Raw genomic sequence first — 17573 nt, 5'->3', positions numbered from 1 at the left:
CGATGTAAAAAGAAGAAAGAAGGAGGGAGAGAGGGGAGCGGTCCCATCCTTTGTCAGCTGGTCCCGACCTTCCAGCTGTGGCCGCAGCTGGCGCTCGTCAGGGCTCAGAGACGAGGAGGGGGCGGGAGAGGATCAGCGGACCGAAATTCCCGGTGGGAAGGTAAATCTTCCCATGCTTATCGTCTCGGCCACTTACTGCCGCTCTCGTGGTGGTGTTACCCAGCTTCTCAGAACAAAAGTGAAAATTACATATTTACTGTGGTACGGTGTTTACAGAATGGAAAACGTTTTGTAAATGAACGTTTGAGCATGTAGAAACATGGTAAGTTGAATTAGAGTAAAACATAGTTTATTGCTGCAAATTGGGAATTAAACATTTCATGCCAGTTTTTTTTTACACCAGATGACGTCTGTGTTGATTGTTCCATGAAATGGTAGGAGATAATCTTTCTGTAGATTAATTGGATAACATAGTGATCTGCTACATTTTATGTAACGTTCTGTGTTGCTCCAGGTTTGTTCAAACAGTTTTTCCCGTTTTTTTCCCCCGGAATCAGGAATGACAGGGAAGATGCTTTGAGAAAATATTTATTAAATGCATTAGTACAGCTATTGAAAAAATAGTGAACCAATATAACACAGGTGTGAAATAGTTACTTTCAAAGGCCAGAGAGAAAATTATGGGTCGTGAGAATGTATGGAGAGTAATTCTATTTCATTTAAGCAAATAAAGGAGGTTATTTGTAGTGCTATCTATGAAACTACACATCATTGCACCATTCTGAGTTTGCATTTAGTTCTACCAATTTTCGGTCACATTTTCAAGCAAATATGCCTTAACAATTGGGAATTATCTGCCAAACTTAATTTACAGTAGATTAATGTCAGACCCACTTGTTTGTTTGTTTTTCCCTCTTCTAACAGTAAGGAAAACAGTAGTAGCGCTGTAGCTGAGTTTTCCTCTTATGTTTGTCTTCAGAATGCAAGTTGATAAAAGAGCATCCTGGACTCTTACAAATGTTGTTTCTTACAACTGCTCTGTGCTTTCATATTGACTATAATCAGTGTCTCCAATTCCAGTGAAAAGTGTTCCGCTCATTAAGGGCTGAAGTATGGTAAAGCTTACTTATGAGGCTGAAAGCTGCTTTGTTCAGCCTGAAGTGCGGCAGAAAAGTCAGTAAGTCTGAATGCACAGGAGCAGCAAATACAGCATTAATAGGTGGGGGAGTGGATTGAAAGGGACTGCCAAGTGTAACAAAGGAGGAACCTGCTCGAAGTCCACTAGAAAGAGCAGTCTGAAAACTTGGAAACTGCCTGTATAGATACTTTTTACCCCTAAAGATTTGGTTTGCACAAAGCTGCCCAGAGATCATGCAAGTAAAGTCTTTTGTGTTAGGAAAGTCATCATGTATGGTAATTGGAAGTGGGCCTGAGATGGGCTCATCCTGGGATGAGGGTACACAGTCCTGATTTTGGGCTGGATGTCAAGAGCCACTGAGCTCTCTTGAGTCACAGAATCACAGAATCCCAAGGGTTGGAAGGGACCTCAGAAAATCATCTGGTCCAACCCCCCTGCAAGAGCAGGGTAACCTAGAGTACATCACAAAGGAACTTGTCCAGGTGGGCCTTGAATATCTCTAATGTAGGAGACTCCACACCCCCCCTGGGCAACCTGTTCCAGTGCTCTGAGTCGTTTAACTAATGCTGCATGGAAGAGTACCTCCTTCACTGAACGTTAACATCGAGATTTATTGTTTTCACTATTTGCTGCTTTTCTGTTCTCTTTTAACAATAAATAATGACCTGAGTGTTCTGAGTACTTTCACCTGAAATGCCCATAAATCTTACAAGGGATAGTAGAATAGGCAGAGAAGTTGCTTCCTACATACTAACAGTAGCTTCCGTTAATCTTGCATGTAGCTTACCTTTAGGTTGGTTTTTCTTTTCAGTTAAAAAGAAAACTCCTGGATTCTAGCATCCAAAAATTTTAAGTAAATAAATGTCATAGTTTAAGCTGAACCCAGGACAATTAAACATTATAAAATGTTTATTCACTTCATTAATATTTGGTGTAAATAGATGTTTGAGCCCAGCAACAGGCTTCAAAAGACAAAAATGTTTGTGGAGATTCAGACAGCAGTGAAAACCTTCTAATAGGTCATTGCATTTGTCTCTGTGCAGCATTGCTATTCAAGATCCATTTTATAATACCAATAAGCATCATATCACAAACTAGTCATGGTTCTTTTCTTGCTGAAAGAGCAAGAGCTGTCTGAAGTGCCAAGAACCGAGACTTCTTCACAGCACCCCCATCCCGCTGATCCACAGTCAGTCTGAGCTTTCCTCTGCCCAAGGCATGAGTTGAGGACATGGGGCTCTTGGCACAACTGGAAAATGCAAGTGGGTTGCTGTGAAACAGCAGCTTTCCTGTCCTGTGCTCAACCAAGGCAAGGGTAAGTCCCCAATTCCCAGCCTGCAGAGCTTCCCACACACCTCCACTTTGGTGTAAGTATTGATGTAAATAAGAGCTGTTCTGTGCCAGTGAACAGATTAGATGTGTTCTAATACAGCTAATACTTCTCAGGTGGCATGGATCTGCCCTTTCTGTAAGAACTGACAAGCAACCTGGAAATCACTACATTTGCTTTATACAGTATATTAGCCATGTTCAAAGTGCCTCAGCCTAAGCCTCCCACTCATAGCATTTTTAGCTGCTGAAAGAGAATTACAAGCAGCTGGTGCCATGGATGCTTGAAATAATCAATACTTGCTTCAGGGTAGATAGCTTCCCTTCTTCCTCCAAACACATCAGTGTGATTTATGGTAGAAAAAGAAAAAATCAACAGTGCATTCTGGGTGTCTCCCTTTTTTTCTTAATAGGTAGCTAATAGGTGGTGGTGACCATACCACTGTTTCTGAGCCAGCCTGGAGGAGCTAGGCACAGGTGAAGCCCATGTTTCTGTAACTGAAAAGCCCCAGCCTAGTGCATCCCTGAGTTTGCTCTGTGGTCCTAGCCCAGATCTCAGCTTTCTCACCCCACTGATGCAATTAGTACCATCTTTCTTCTCAAAGTTGAGGGGAGAGCATGTTGTTGCCTGGCTTTTGTGTTCTTTTGTGATCTTCCTCACTGAAATGCTTGCAAAGCCCAAATAAGGAGCATTCCCCATGAGCTGCTGTCCATGAGCCCCACCTGCCTCCCCAGCCATGCTGAAGGGATCCCACATGCAGCTGGGCAGCAAAAGCACCCATTGGCAGCTTTCCCGGCAGCAGAATGATGCTTGTCCTGAGCAGCAGCTTTCCTTCCATTTGGGGAGTGTTTTGTGGGTGGTTTTCTGAGATACTTAAAGGCACATTCATTTTTCTCCCTTCAAAAAAGTGGTGGTTTTGTAAAGAGAGAAAGAGCTTTTGAGAAGGTTTGGCTCTGATACTTCTTGAAAAAGAAATCACTGCTTTGCAATGACCAGTTACAGTGATGTGTGTACTCCCAGCTGACACCTGTGCTACAGGTGAGCATGGAGTGAGGCTGATGAACGACCCTTCCAGAGCATCTCAGGCAGCACCAGAGTTACTGCAGCTCAGTACCTGGCTGCTGAGAACAGCAGGAATTTTTCTTTTCCCTTTCCAGGGAGGGAAAACTGAAGCAATAGTCTCTGGAAACAGCGCTGGGAGTCTGTTACTCATACGTGCTCAGCTGATTTCTGAGAATATGGGGCATATCATGACACTAACTGAAGGAATTACTTTAGCAGAGCTTCTCAACTGATGCATTCCAGCCCACATCTTCACCTGGCTGCAGGAGCAAGCCAGCAAATGGATGTGGTGTGGGTGAGGGGCTTCCTCCAGGGGGATAAACTGCTTCCTTGTGATAGCAGTAAGATGAGTGCACAGACAATGACATTAGGGCTTTTAGCCCCTTTTAATTTTATTGAAAGAGACGTGGAAGGGTTTTTTTCAGAAGGACATAATTTTTTAAGTCAGATTGTTTCTCTTCTTTGCAATGTATGATAAAGGCTTGAGAGCTCTGGAATGGCTTAAAGTTTTCTTGATTGATTTGTTCTTATGATGTTGAAATATCAAAAGCATCCAGTCTGTTTTTCAGTAAGGTGTCTTGAGATAATGATCTTGGGTGATTCTTACAGTGAGAGCTCACATCTTGGGTGGAAGTGCTAGGCATAAAAAAATATTTAAGAACCATTTCCACTCTCCCCGGATTTGTTTCACATTGTGGTTAAATGAACTGTTGAGTGAGGGACAAGTGATACTCAGCTTTCGGCACACTGACCAAAGGAATGTAATAGTTCCATCATCTTTCCTGTCATCTCACTTCTGAGTGCTGGTGAAAGCTGAGCTTTGAATGAAAAAGAAGTTCCTAATTAAGCATAAAAGTAAATTAGCATGGAAGCTATTGGCTTCTTAGCAATTAACGCAGAAGAGAGCAAAGTGTAGGGATTTCTAGTACTGTGATTCTTTTTTTAGCATTTATGTGTCTGCCTGAGTTTCACCTGTCAGTGTATTACTAATGCTTCATCAGCTAAGTCACGTAGTGAGGGCATGGGAAATAATTTGCATCACTTTCTTTGCCAGGGCATTGTCTGAATGGCAAAACCCAAGTGGGAACAACGCTGAGCGATGGAACTCTCAATGCTTTACATTAAAAGCTAACAGAAACTATTTATAAGCAGAATGGTCATGGGGGCAAATAAAAGCAAAGCTCTCAGGAAGAGGGGCTTGGTGTGGGAAGGACTGGGTAGTAATTACCAGGGAGAAGCCACGAGGCGCTGGGGAACACAGGACCAGACCCCAGAGCAGGGGTCTCCATGGCAGACAGTGTCCAGGCCCTCACAAGGGAGAAACATGTGCGTCCACAAGTGTGGGACTGAGACCATGAAACCATTCGAGGTGTGCCTGAGGTAGGACTGTTGGCCAGGCTGTTCTTGCCCTGTCCCATGGTTGTGCTGCTCATCACCTCCCCTCTTTTGGTGGGGACACCCATGACCAGGACAGCCGCAAGGGAGCATGTCCTCCCATGCTGGGCAGTGGCAGAGCTCTCTGTGGGAAACAGGTAACAGTGCTCAATAGGAAGCTGTGGCTTCACTAATTTATTTATGTATTTATTTATTCTCCCTATATATCCATACAGTAACTATGGTTATGTTCTTTGAAACCATTCTTATTTACTTACTGCCTAGTATCTGAAAGTCTTAAGAGAGATCAAGACTTTTCCATAGATGCTTGTATGATGCAATCATGTCCATATCCCCCACACCCTTTTTTTATCCTTGCTCTGGCAACCGCTATTATAGCTTCTCTTCTGACAATGAGTTAAATCCACCTCCACTTCCCTCCCATCCCTCACCCCCGAAGCACAACATTTCAAAGCAAAGAGAAAAGAACAAATAGTTGAATAAGTGTTTCTGGGAGGTTGTTGTGTGGAGCTATGTGTTGTTAGGATTTATTCTTTTTTTGCCACTGTGTGAAATACAGAACAGGTCTTGAGGGTGAATTTCATGGCTCTAACCGAGTGAACTGTCCCACATGTGTATGTGCTTTCTCCACATCGGTTTGCAGTGACTGAAATCTGTTCCCCAGACAGGCACAGTCATCATTAAAAAGGAACACTGGGATGCCCTGGTATTAAGTACTTGTTATGTAGATAATTTGTACTGGTCACTGTATTCAACCATTTGTTCTATGGAGAATGTTTCCTTTCAGTTCATAGGTAGGTGCTTTTAACTTTGAGGAAATATTGTGTGTGGACCTTATGCGGGTCATCTCAGGGTGAAATAACTTGACTTGGCAGGTGTATCTGGAGGATAATGCCCAAGATGCCATCAGCAAGTGATTCCTTTAAATTACAAGTAGAAGAAATATATTAATCCATCCCTTTCAATCTCATGGCTTCTTAATTTTTCCCACTGAGCTTTTACAATAAGCTTCTGTCAAAATGGGAAATAGTCTGACCCAGATACTGTTAGTGATCACCATAATATCTTTAATTTAAAACCGTCAATATTGCAGGGGGGAATAACTGTGAAACAGCAAATAGTGAATTCACGTCAATGCTTACAATGCCTTTTGGACTGGTTTTCAGTTCATGGTATGTTTGGGAATGCTTATTGTGCACAGTATGGCATTCACATCCCTGTTGCTAACCTTGCTATGCATCATACCGACACTTTACTGTTGGAGGGTGTCTCCTTTTATTTCACTTTTTTGGAGCTCTATGAAATGTATGTCTCTGTAGTGCTTCTCTCTGCTGCCCATGGGAAATGCCTCGCTGAGAAGTTAAGATTAATCAGCTTCTGGCTTTATTTCTCTGCATTTATCAGTTTCCAGAAGTATGGCAAAGCAGACTCTGGTCTGTATAACAGCAGGAGTTAAAAATGCTGCTGGTATAGTAATATATATAATTTGTGGATCACTTGGTCCTTTCAAAGGGTTTACTGAAATTTCTGAAAGAGTGAGCCGATGGCCCATTGGCTTAAATGTAGTAGTCAGGAATCTCTGCCACCACCAGCAAGTTATTTAAAAAATGCTGAAAGCCACAGGAACATATGTTAAGGATGTGTAGCTGTCAAAATTGCAGACTCGTTGGGGCAAAGAAAAATGGGTTGTCTAGGGCAGTGTGGGAGTGTAAGTAGAACCACAAAAAAGTGATCTACCAAATCGTGCTCTCGTCTGAATGAGCAACTGAGGAAATGTAGTTTATGAGGTTAGAAATGCTAAAACATACATTTCGTAAGTTTGAAAGTTGATTTTTTTTTTTTGGAAAAAAAATCTTATGATTTTCTGTTCTTTTTTCTTAGTTCAGATGAATCTGAAAAGAAATTTGAAGGCAGTAACTATACTGCCAAGCTCTGGTGAATGAATACAAATTGTAAGCAGAAAAGGAGGAGCACAGCAAGCCTAGCTGCAGACAGATGTGCTGCCACTGGCTGATTCCCAGCTGTGTGTGGCAGACCTTACCCCTCAGAGCTCAGCTGGCTGTGCTGCGTAACATGTCTGCTCCCTACACCAGCCATCGTGGCCTGGGAGCTTGGTGGCTTGGGCTAGAGGTCTTCACTCATCTGGTCTGCTTTGACTGGTACAACAAGGGAAAGCTTCTGCAAGTGGCTGAGTCAGGAGATGCAAATGAGATGTTTTGCTGTACATCTTGTTTGCACCCAGCAGGATTGAATACTTTATTCATATTGCATTGGCTACCATGAAGAGTTTACTCTGCATCCCAATTTTTTTTTGCATGGGGAGGGAGGTGTTATACCGTTGCTACTTAGAAGCAGATGAATACAGAGGAGGTGTTAGCAGCCACGCAGCAGCCTATTTCCATTGCCTCTTGGATGGGGTCACATAAAGAGTGAGATTTCATCCCACCCGACATTCACAAATGTGCCTACATTGACTGTTTCAGCTGTTTCCAGGGGAAACAGCAAGTTTGTGTGACTGGTCCTTGCTCTCACCACTGCCTGGGTACTACTGAGCAGCAAAGGCATTCAGTTTTGCTTGAGAAGCAGGCAGAGTAGGTCACAATCACTTTGGGGTTTTGGCTCTATTTTCCATGAAAACAAAGAAAATACTTTGTCTGTGAGATCAGTTCCTAAGGTCTTTGGTGTTTGTATCTCATTCATAGCCCTGCAATTGATCCTCAGTTAATATAACAGCAAAGTTAATAAAACAACCTTTGTTTTGGTTCTCTGAACGTTTCACCATCCCCTTTTGTGGCTGTTTTGTTCAAAAATAAAGGGGGGGGGGGGGGATGGTGGTGTAAGAGAGTATATTCTAAGTACAAAGGGAGAAGATAAAAGCATCTGTCTGTTTCTGTACCTCCTACGTAATATTGCCATAGTAACAAGGAGCTGAATGCGGCTGTTCATCACTGAATGCCGAGGTAAAGCAGACACTTCTTATTCAAAGGAATATTAGTAAAATACAGGTTTTTAAGGTGTCAATAAAGAATTAGGAAAAAAATTATCCACCTTACATAGCCCACTTTGTAAGCTAATAATGAAGAGCCACTTTGAAAGAAAAGCGGGCAATTAAGGCATTTAGCAAACATTTATAACGCTGTAAATCAGAGCGTTTTATTTTCCACACAAAGCCATGCTGAGTTGTGAAGCGCAGTCACAGACAATATATTTTGACATTAAATTTACCTGAGACGAACAGCTCTCTCTTTTCTTCTGCCTAATATAACACCTTTTTGACAAGGGACTTGGCTCTGGCTACTGCCAAATATTTGTACTGCAGCATTGACTGGCTATGCTATAATCTGGATTAAAGTATAAGTAGGTAAAGCATTTTGTGTATTAGGACTGCATGATGTCTGGTGCCGTATTTTAACCATTAAATCACCTCCAGACAGGGTGAAATTCTGTTCCAGGTGCGTGCATCAGGTAAACATCTATATATCTTTGAAATTTTAGTGAAAAAAAAGAAGTAGTTTTATTACTCTGAGAGTAAAATTTGAGAAAGATAAAAATGTACACCTGTTTCAGTGCACTATTACTGGTGTAATTTACTGTTACTACTGCAAATTCTCTGTGCTTTGCAGCAAGAGTTCGGCCTTTAACTTGTTGCATTTCTGTATCAAATAATGGTTGTCTTTAAAGAAATAAGTTTTCAGTATTTGATCAAGTGATGGATTAAAAAAGGAAATCTGTTACTCTGCAAACGCTTGCAAAGGTCTTACTGATTTGAAAGGGTTTTTGTTTTGTGTTGGTCTTGGGGTTTTGGGAGGTTGTGTGTTTGCTGTTGCTTGGGTTTTTTTTTTTCCTTTCTGAAGGCTTTTTCAGCCTGAAGTGTGTTTAAAATGAGGGCTTGAAGCACAGAGCTTAACTTTATAAGCAGCCACAGCTACCTCCTGAGAAGAGGAGGTAGGAAGAAACTGTGAGAACAGCTTTCCCAACACCACCAGTGGTCTCTACCAACCTCTCATGCTTCTGGTTGGGGTTAAAGCACAACAAGGACAAGAGCTGGAGGCAGCAGATCTGGGGAAAGTGATGTGTCTTCAGACGCCTGGGTAAATGATACAGATTCAGGTTGGAGCCAGGCTGAAGGGATGGGAAGACTCAGCAAGGAGGTGTGATAGCTGGAGACTGTCACTGTTGGAGCCAGCAGAAGCGGAGACTGAATTAAGATTGATGACAAACCCATGTGATACCCCAAAGTAAAGTTGGCAGGTGACAAACTGGTCTCTCAGGTAGAGCTGATTCCTCTGCTCAGCTCCCCACTAGCACCCGGACAGTCTCACCATGTACGGCAACGTGCATGGGGCCATTTCCTTGAGGGGGCAGGAGGAAGGCTGGCACTCACTTTTTCCTCTTTGAAAAGAGTGCCCTAGGAAGTCACGGACACATGTACACTGTGGTTGTGGGGTCAAGTGCGCTAAAGTTAGGTATGAAGTGATGAATCCATGTCTCTTTATTTATGCACACAGGCTTTTTATAAGGGCTCTCAGCATCACTTACTGCCTAGAGCTGGCTCTTCCTCATGCAGCCCCGCTGTGTTTCTAGGAGTTCATTATGCCTTCCCATGATGCATTTTACAACAGCTGCCTGTGCCAGCCACTGGAAAACGCCAGAACCTGTTTATTTATGCAGCTCGTTGGGCCACATGTTGACATGTACTGGTTGATGATGACCATGTTGCCTGGTAAAAGGCTGGCAAACCTGAGCTTTTGCCTCCTGAGCATACTAATGGGGGCTTTCTTGTGTTTCGTCTGCCAAAGAGCCTGTGTGGGGGAAGGGAGCAAATAAAGATCACGTAACCTGGTCTCTTTTCACAGTTTGAACAGTTGCCTGAAGGGTATTTTTATTGCTTGTCTGAGAGCAGTAAATACTTTTTTTTTCTGTGAAAATGTGTCCTATCTAATTTGTGGAGCTCCAGTTTCAAAAACAGCTCTTAGGTTTTCAGGGGCAGGGTTTTGTGGGGGGGGGAGGAAACTACATTTTTGTGTGGAAGTAGGAAACTAGGATGTAGAAGAGGGAAAATTAGTTTATGGGTTACTGTTTCTTGTCAAATTGCCATAATTAAAACAAAAAGCACGTAATTTTAGAAGCAACTGAAGACCAGGATTCCTCTCTACCTTGTTCATGTCCTTGTCTTAGGGAAGAGTTACTGCTTTATGTGTGTCCTCTTTCCCTTGTCTAGCAGGCTCAGAAGAGAAGGAAAATGTTCTCCCTCCATGCAGAACGGCCAGTTGTTGCATTGCTCTCCTGGAAGGTGAGAGGATTTGTGTGTGATCTCCTTCATGCAGACAAGGTGAGTGCAGTGAATACCACTAGCCTGTTACTCAAAGTTTGCCATTTCATAGGACACTTTTCACCGTTGAAGAGATGATAGTGGAATGCTGTTTCTTACAAGGGAATCCAGGCTCCTATAGATGACTAAATGAACGGTTAATTCAGTGCAGTAAATGAACCATCTGAGTTTAGATTTGAGAAACATTTTTCTTAGGTGCTTCTTTGTTACTTTAGGATTTTCATTTTTAATTTTTTTCTCTCTGCAGCCAGGATATAAAACATGTCAGCACATCAGTGAGAGAGCAAATCTTTGCCACTCAGGAGACCCAGGCTCTGTCGAGCGCTATTGATGTGGGGTTTGACTAGGACTCCTAGTCTGACTAGGACTCCTGAAATCCAGTCTGTGAGCTGAATACCTAAAACCGAGATGGGGCAATGCAAGTGTTTCGTCACTGCAATTGTATGCCTCTTTTGAATGCTGTGGATTCAGGCCCTTAATTTATATGTGTTGTGATTCAGGTGGTTTTGCACAACAAAAATCTTTCTGTGTGCCAGGAAAATGATGAAGTACTGAGGTTAGGACTGTATTGTATACTTTCTATGGGGCTTTGTTTAGATACTTTAGAACAGGAAGACAATGCATCACCTAGCAGAAGAACAAAGCAATGTTGACACAAGGCAATGTTGGTTTGTGTGGGTTCAACATAGTACCTTATAGTACAGCTAGCATTTAATTCAAGACTTGATTAACCGGTTAGGAATGTTAGCATGTACATGGGCGGATTTGTACTTGGATTTCACAGTACATTTACAATGACTTTTCAGCAATTGTGTTTACTTTTGACAAAACTGGGATCACGTAAAGGAAGGACAGGTACAACAATGTATGTATTTGGTTATTCAGCTGCTAAATACTACTGCTTTTCCTGGTGTGCATGCCAGGATGCTGCACAGTGTCACTCACCTTTGTGTGATGCCACCTTGTATTGCTCATGTTACTTCCTCTTGTTCCAACAATCACCTATTGATTTGTTCCTAACTTTTCTTGAGGCTGAATTACCTTTGTCTGCTGCTGCAGGAGGTATGGAAACTTAGGGTAAAAGGCCTACAAAGTCTTAAGCATTGAAAGTAGAAAGCTGCATGAGCTTAAAAGGATTCTTAGGTTGTCTTGTTCCAGAAGGTGGTTTAATTGCTTCTTTGTTTAGCTTTCAGTGTTTCTGCTGCACTATCTTCAAGTCCCTTTGATTCTGGATCCAAAATAAACTTCAGAACTGTGTTGGCAGGGAATAGGTGGATAACCACAGACTCACAAGAGTAGGACTCTTGTGTCTCTATGAATCACAGTTCTTCATCTAAGCTAATCTATATGTCTCTTCTATATGTCAGTGTCCACTGTAGACTAAAGATGTGAGCTCAGCTCCATGAAACTCACTGAATTGTCTCAGAATGGTGCTGCTGGGAACCTCTGTGTGGGAAAAGACAAATGGGATGTCACTGTGGAACTGCTGCAGTGAGGTGAGGGAAATAGAAAAATAGGGTTGACATGAAGAAGAGTAGGCAGAAGCACAGGGACATGGCACAGCAACAAAGTACCTCAGTCTGTGTCACGGTTCCATTTCTTTCTCTACCACTACCTGACAGGAGGTTGTAGTGAGGTGGGAGTCGGTCTCTTCTCCCAAGTAACAAGTAATAGGACAAGAAGCAACAGCCTCAAGCTGTGCCAGGGGAGGTTTAGACTGGATATTAGGAAACATTTCTTCACAGAGAGAGTGATCAGGCGTTGGAACAGGCTGCCCAGGGGAAGTGGTGGAATCACCGTCCCTGGAAGTGTTCAAAAGCTGTGTAGGTCAGGCCATCGGTGACATGGTTTAGTGGTGATCTTGGCAGTCCTGGGGGAATGGTTGGACTTGATGATCTTAAAGGTCTTTTCCAACCTAATGGATTCTATGATTTTAAATCATAACCGCCCATGTGGTAGCATCATCTTGCCTCTGGAGAACATGAGCACCTGCACCATCTGCCAGCCTCATCTTCTCCGAGGCAGGAGATCCCTGTGGTGTTCACTGCCAGCTCAGTGTGGGAGTACATTAATCTGAATCCACACAGTAATCAGCACTTATTCCCCTGATTTAAACCCCAGATGTTGGATTTAAAAATGGGATGAGAAGAGGCATGCATGGAATTATTGCTACTGATTTTAAGTTTTTGTCTTTATCCTTCTCACTTACAAAAAGCTGTCAGTGCCGTAAGGTATTGTTGGTGTGTTTCTTTGCTCCAGGCACTGTTGCTGCCTCATACTTGGAGGGTGAGAGCTGCAAGGTAGGTGCCAGGGCTGCCTTCCACTCTCCTCAACACAGTGGGTGCCTTCAGGCCTTTCTGTGTGGTGAGAACCGCCAGGATTATGCATGTTTGCTCGTGTCCTTGGTAGCAAAGGATTACTTACAATGCAAGCGGGATTCTTCCTACTGCGAGCAGTGTGTCTATAGAGCAGTGCTTTGGTGTTTAGCCAGTGGGATGGATTTGGAAAGAAGTGAGAGGAGGAAATAATGGTGCTTCTTGCTTTTAGTGTTGGGGTTTTTTTCTTCTTTATTAGCAAAACAAAGTTATGTTGGTCATTTTTATTTTACTGTCATTTTGCTTGTTGTCTCATCTACTGCTGCTTATTAGATACACATTACGTATTCCCTGACTTACAAAATCAGTCACTGGTATTCCTGAGATTTCATAGTAACAAATTGTACTATGTGTGAGAGACAAGCAAAGTTGTGCAGGATGTTCTCAGTAATGCCAAGTATTTCTGTGAGATGGTTTGCAGATACCAGTATCCTGCGAACAAGAAAGGTGTGTTCAGGCTTCATCTCAAATAGCACATGCTAGGGGCAAGTTAATGTACAGGTTTTTAACTGGTTTGTCTTGTCTCTTGGCCACTGGTGTGAGAGCTTGTATCACCTCAGAAGCACTGCCACACAAACTGTGCTTTGTATGATTTGGGATGAGAAGATTCTTTCTGAAGGGCCTGTTTCTTGGAATAACATTAGAAATTTGGTGAACCCTGGAAAGTATCAGCCTTAGCCAGAGTTTGCTGCTGAGCAGCTGCTAGTTTAGGATAAACCAAGAAAAAACATCAGACTGCAGAAAGAATTTACTAAACAGCATGAAATTGTCTTATGTCTAGTCCATGAGTATAATCCAGAACTGAGACTGCAAATCAGTGTAGGACAAAGAGCTGATCTGTTTTGTCCTCCTGCTGTCAAACAACCCATTCCAACCCAGATCTCAAAAATGAAAACACATCAGGGGCTTACCCTAAACCTGCACATTGTGCTTGCCTGGAATGCTTGCTATTTTCTAAAGCTTAGAGAGGGTCTAACAGATGCCTTGTTTAGTCAGGTAGTGCAGCTGTTCTGGAGTAGTCTAGTTTTAGTGGGGCATTAATGAAACATTTTTTAAATATCCCAATAAAATTTCTGATTTTCAACATGTACAACAGACAGCCAACTAACACAGTTTACTTCTTATTTGTATCAACACTTTGGGCAACCCTTGCCTACCTGTGAGCCACCAGACCTGTTGTACTGGCACAGGCTATTCGTCTGGACCGCCAGCGGTGGCTTGTGTCCGTATTTGCCTGCCTGGTGTGGATGTTCCTGCTATGCTAATTGCATCACATGTGGCACCAGAAGCCTTGCATTTCAGTGGGATTTAGAGGTTGTGTAGAAAGACATCTTCGTGCTTTGCTGGTGCAGCCTGCAGAATTTGGGCTGTCCAGTTATGTTCTGGACAACAGAAGAGTGTCTGCTGAGTATGTTAAACTGCCAATAAGTATGCACAAATTCAACTCCAGTTCAGCTCTGGTTTGAGAATCAGGAGCAGGCTGTTGGTTTTGAAGTATGTGTAGTGTGGAAAAGTATAAAAGTATGTTAAGGCTGGGTATATCCTACCTTCATTCTAGTTATTGGCTGAAGTCAGCCCTGAGTTTTATACCTAGGCATAGCAACCCAGGCAGGTATGTTGAATCAGTTACTCAAAGCCTTAGAAACACAGCCTTCACACTAGCTCTTTATATTTTGAAGTAGTTCATTAACCTGTGTTGTTGCTTGAGAGTAGCAAAATCAAAAGTGTCTGTGAATTAAAACTTACATGCAAAACATGCATCTCAAAAGATGCATGAATTACGTGTTTTAGCAGGATCTGACTTATGTATTGGCAAAGACAAGCAGCCTAGCAGGTATCCATTGCCACAATTGCACAGCCCCTCTTTTTTTTTGGCACTGATTTGTCTTTGTACAGAATAACCACAAACAGAAGGGGACTATCAGAGATGGCAAAGAAAAGAGAAGAAACAGCAAATCAGCATTTATTGAGGAAGGTGTGATGAAACAAGCCCTGATGGATCAGCTAATGCCACTATAGCAGGTTATCTGATAAGTGATACTACTGGATTTGAGGATTTCTGATCAAGTAGCAATGAAATGGTTCAGTTACTCAGGGGCTGGAACTCCCTGTTCAGTACCCAGGTGCCAAGAGAGTTTCTGTATTGGCAGAGCACTTTGTTTTAGCTGGTAGAGCAGATTCTGATATCAGTTGTGGTTATTCTACCAGTATCTTTAATTCATTTATTTATTTTTATTCTTTGTTTATGTCTGTGTGGGCAAGGGAAAAATTGGGCTATATAGTCAAATACTGAAGAAATTCTTAAAAAAAAACAACCTCTCCGGCTGTAACTACATACTGGGGGAAATGAGGTTTCTAGGCGCAGTACTTTGCTATGCTGCTTTGCTCATTATTTTCAACAGTTAGTAAGTAGATGACAGTCTGCAAAGTAAGGCTGGTAAGGAGTTCTTTGGTCATTATCAGTAGAGAGTATTTATCTGTGCATCAAAAATAGCCGACTTTGATTAACCTACATGGCATTCATCAGTATTTTATCTGCCATTTGTGATGCCAGAAAACATTTTTTAAAACTTGTTGTAGTCAGTGTTGTGGGATAGTGTCAGTATTTTCTTATGGTTAATGCTCACCTCGTGTTTTCTCCAACAGTGCAGTGGGAAGTCACTTGCCTGTGTCTCAGCTCATGTCTCGCTGATAACCGAGATTTACCTTTAGTTCAAGTACCACCGTGGCATTTGCATGATGGTGGCATTCAGTAATATTACAGCTATAATTCTGTAGTGCCAGAGATTGTAATTGTACACAGTTGGAAAGACACTTTTTATTCTGTTGAAAGTGTGAATGTACTTTTCTTTCAGGAAGCTAAGTCCTATGGCTTTTCTTTTCCTCATTGTATCTCTGAGCATACATTGGTACTCTTGTAGGGGGCTACAAGAAAACTGGAGAAGTACTTTTTACAAGGGCATGTAGTGAGAGGACAAAGGGGAATGGATTTAAACTGACAGGAGGTATATTTAGATTAGGTATTAGGAAGTTAGTGAGAGCAGGTTGCCCAGAAAAACTGTGGTTGCCCCATCCCTGGCAGTGTTCAAGGCCAGGTTGAAAGGACTTTGAAAAACCTGGTCTAGTGGGAGGTGTTCCATTAACCTAACTATTATGTGATTCTATGACTTAGCATATTAGGTAGCTGAAATCACTTCTCTGGACATTAAGGCAGCTAATAATGCCAACTCACAGAGACTCGGGCAGCGTATAGAAACAAGCTGTAGCGGTTGCTCGAACGACCCCTGCGTGAAGCATAATGTGCTCCGAGGCTAACAGGCAGCGGCGGCTGCAAGGGGCGAAGGACAGTGGGTGTCCCCAGCGAGAGCCGGGTCAGCGTTGCCATCTGGTGGGGAGCTGCAGGCGCTACCAGTTCTGTAGTGCCGGGAACCACTTCTCGTTTGTAGCCCGGAGTTTGAAAGTGTGCAGGTAAGAGCGTGTACAAGGTAGCGCCTAAAAAAGAAAAGCCTCCTGCCCAGGTTCTGTCAAGCTGAATTTAGAGAAGACAGGCTTGCAGAAATTGGGGCAGGAAAAGAGTTCATGAACTAAACCAGCTGGTGCCTTCCCCTTTCCCCAGGGAAAAAACACCACCACTCCAGAGATCAATCATCTTCAAGCAGTTACTACTGGTCTGTAACTCTTCTATACACTTCTTTGCAAAGTATTCTGTGTGAGACAATTTTACTCGTGTTCACTTGCTCTGTGCCCAGAACACCTCAATTTCCAATGTAGCCAACCAGTACTTACATCAGATGTAAGTGTTGGAATGTTTCTGTCCTGGGAGCCACATAGCACTACAAGGAAAGGAAAGTTATGGCTTGTCTTCTCTGCTGCATTTACTGATCTCTTTTAGCACTACAATGCAGATAAATTTCTTAGGTTTATATCAAAGACCAGTCTGTCTCTTCCCTTTTAAAGACACAGTAAAACGCTTCAAAGGGCTTTTACAATTTAAATAGTTTTGACTTGCTAAACAATTCAAGCTCCATCAGCTTTTCCTTTTATTTTCCATCTACCCAGGATATAAGGATATATATATATGTGTTGATAAAAGATGACAAATACAGGTATTTAACAAAAAATCTGACAAGTACAATTTAGTTGACAGAGACTTTCCACTCCCTCCCTGTGCCATGCCACCTTAAACTGTATAAGGATCTCTACATGCAGAGAGATGCTATGTGTACTGCTACTGGGGCTTGCTGAAGAGTGAAGTTCAAAAGCAGAGAAATGTCTTATTTTATGGTCAAACCAAAACTTGAACAGCAAAAACCAAGGAAATATGTGTGAAGCTGAGGGGCATGAGTATGTCAGTATGTTGGGCAGAGTGTGTAACAGAGCAGGAAGGGTATACCCAGTATTCATCACTTTTAATAAGGCTAATGTGTTCATGGGAGGAACCACGTGTTTTCTATTACTGGAAATTAGTATATTTTTTTCCCAGATACAGAACTCTCTTGGAAAGCCAGTTTGTTACAAGTAACAAAATAGCCAAGAAGTCTGAGAAAACCCATTAAGAGAGACACTTTGAAAACAGATGTCAAAAATCTGCCTTTGTAGAGCCATTGTTAGTTAAGCAGAGCTGGTGTGGTCAAACAGGGTGTTTGCTTCAACAAGAGGGAGCAGTGGCTCTTAAACTTACAACAGTTTTCATCCAACTTGTACAACTGGCCATTGCCTTGCAGAAGGATTGGCTGCAGGGCAGTGGTGGATCTGTGTCACCTTGTGTCGCTTAACAGCTCCAGAAGAGCAAAAAGAAAGCAGATTTTTATTATTTTTTTTTTTTTTTTACCCTGTCTTAATGCATAAATGTTAGGCCTTAAAAATTCATTTGTATCTGTCAAGATTTCCATCTGTTCTTACAGTATGACTCTGTGCTGAATGAAGAGAAAGGGCAGACCT

At 42.4% G+C, this 17573-nt stretch overlaps 1 long non-coding RNA gene across 1 annotated transcript in view; it reads left to right on the top strand.

Annotated features, from left to right (window-relative positions):
- Positions 1-2879: 2879 nt before the first annotated feature.
- The window catches only part of LOC130597945 (uncharacterized), a 58938-nt gene continuing 44244 nt past the window's right edge, over positions 2880-17573 (top strand). The window contains exons 1-2 of the long non-coding RNA XR_008971893.1: positions 2880-2944; positions 10150-10257. This is a non-coding gene — a long non-coding RNA (uncharacterized LOC130597945). The remainder of the gene's footprint in view (positions 2945-10149; positions 10258-17573) is intronic.

This window comes from Pezoporus wallicus, unplaced genomic scaffold (genome assembly GCF_028554395.1).
Source record: "Pezoporus wallicus isolate ANWC-B61680 ecotype Strahan unplaced genomic scaffold, APGP_CSIRO_Pwel_v1 scaffold_6362, whole genome shotgun sequence".
NCBI classification, from domain to species: Eukaryota; Metazoa; Chordata; class Aves; order Psittaciformes; family Psittacidae; genus Pezoporus; species Pezoporus wallicus.
The sequence above is the reverse complement of the archived record's forward strand: the minus strand, read 5'-3'. Positions and strand labels throughout refer to the sequence as shown.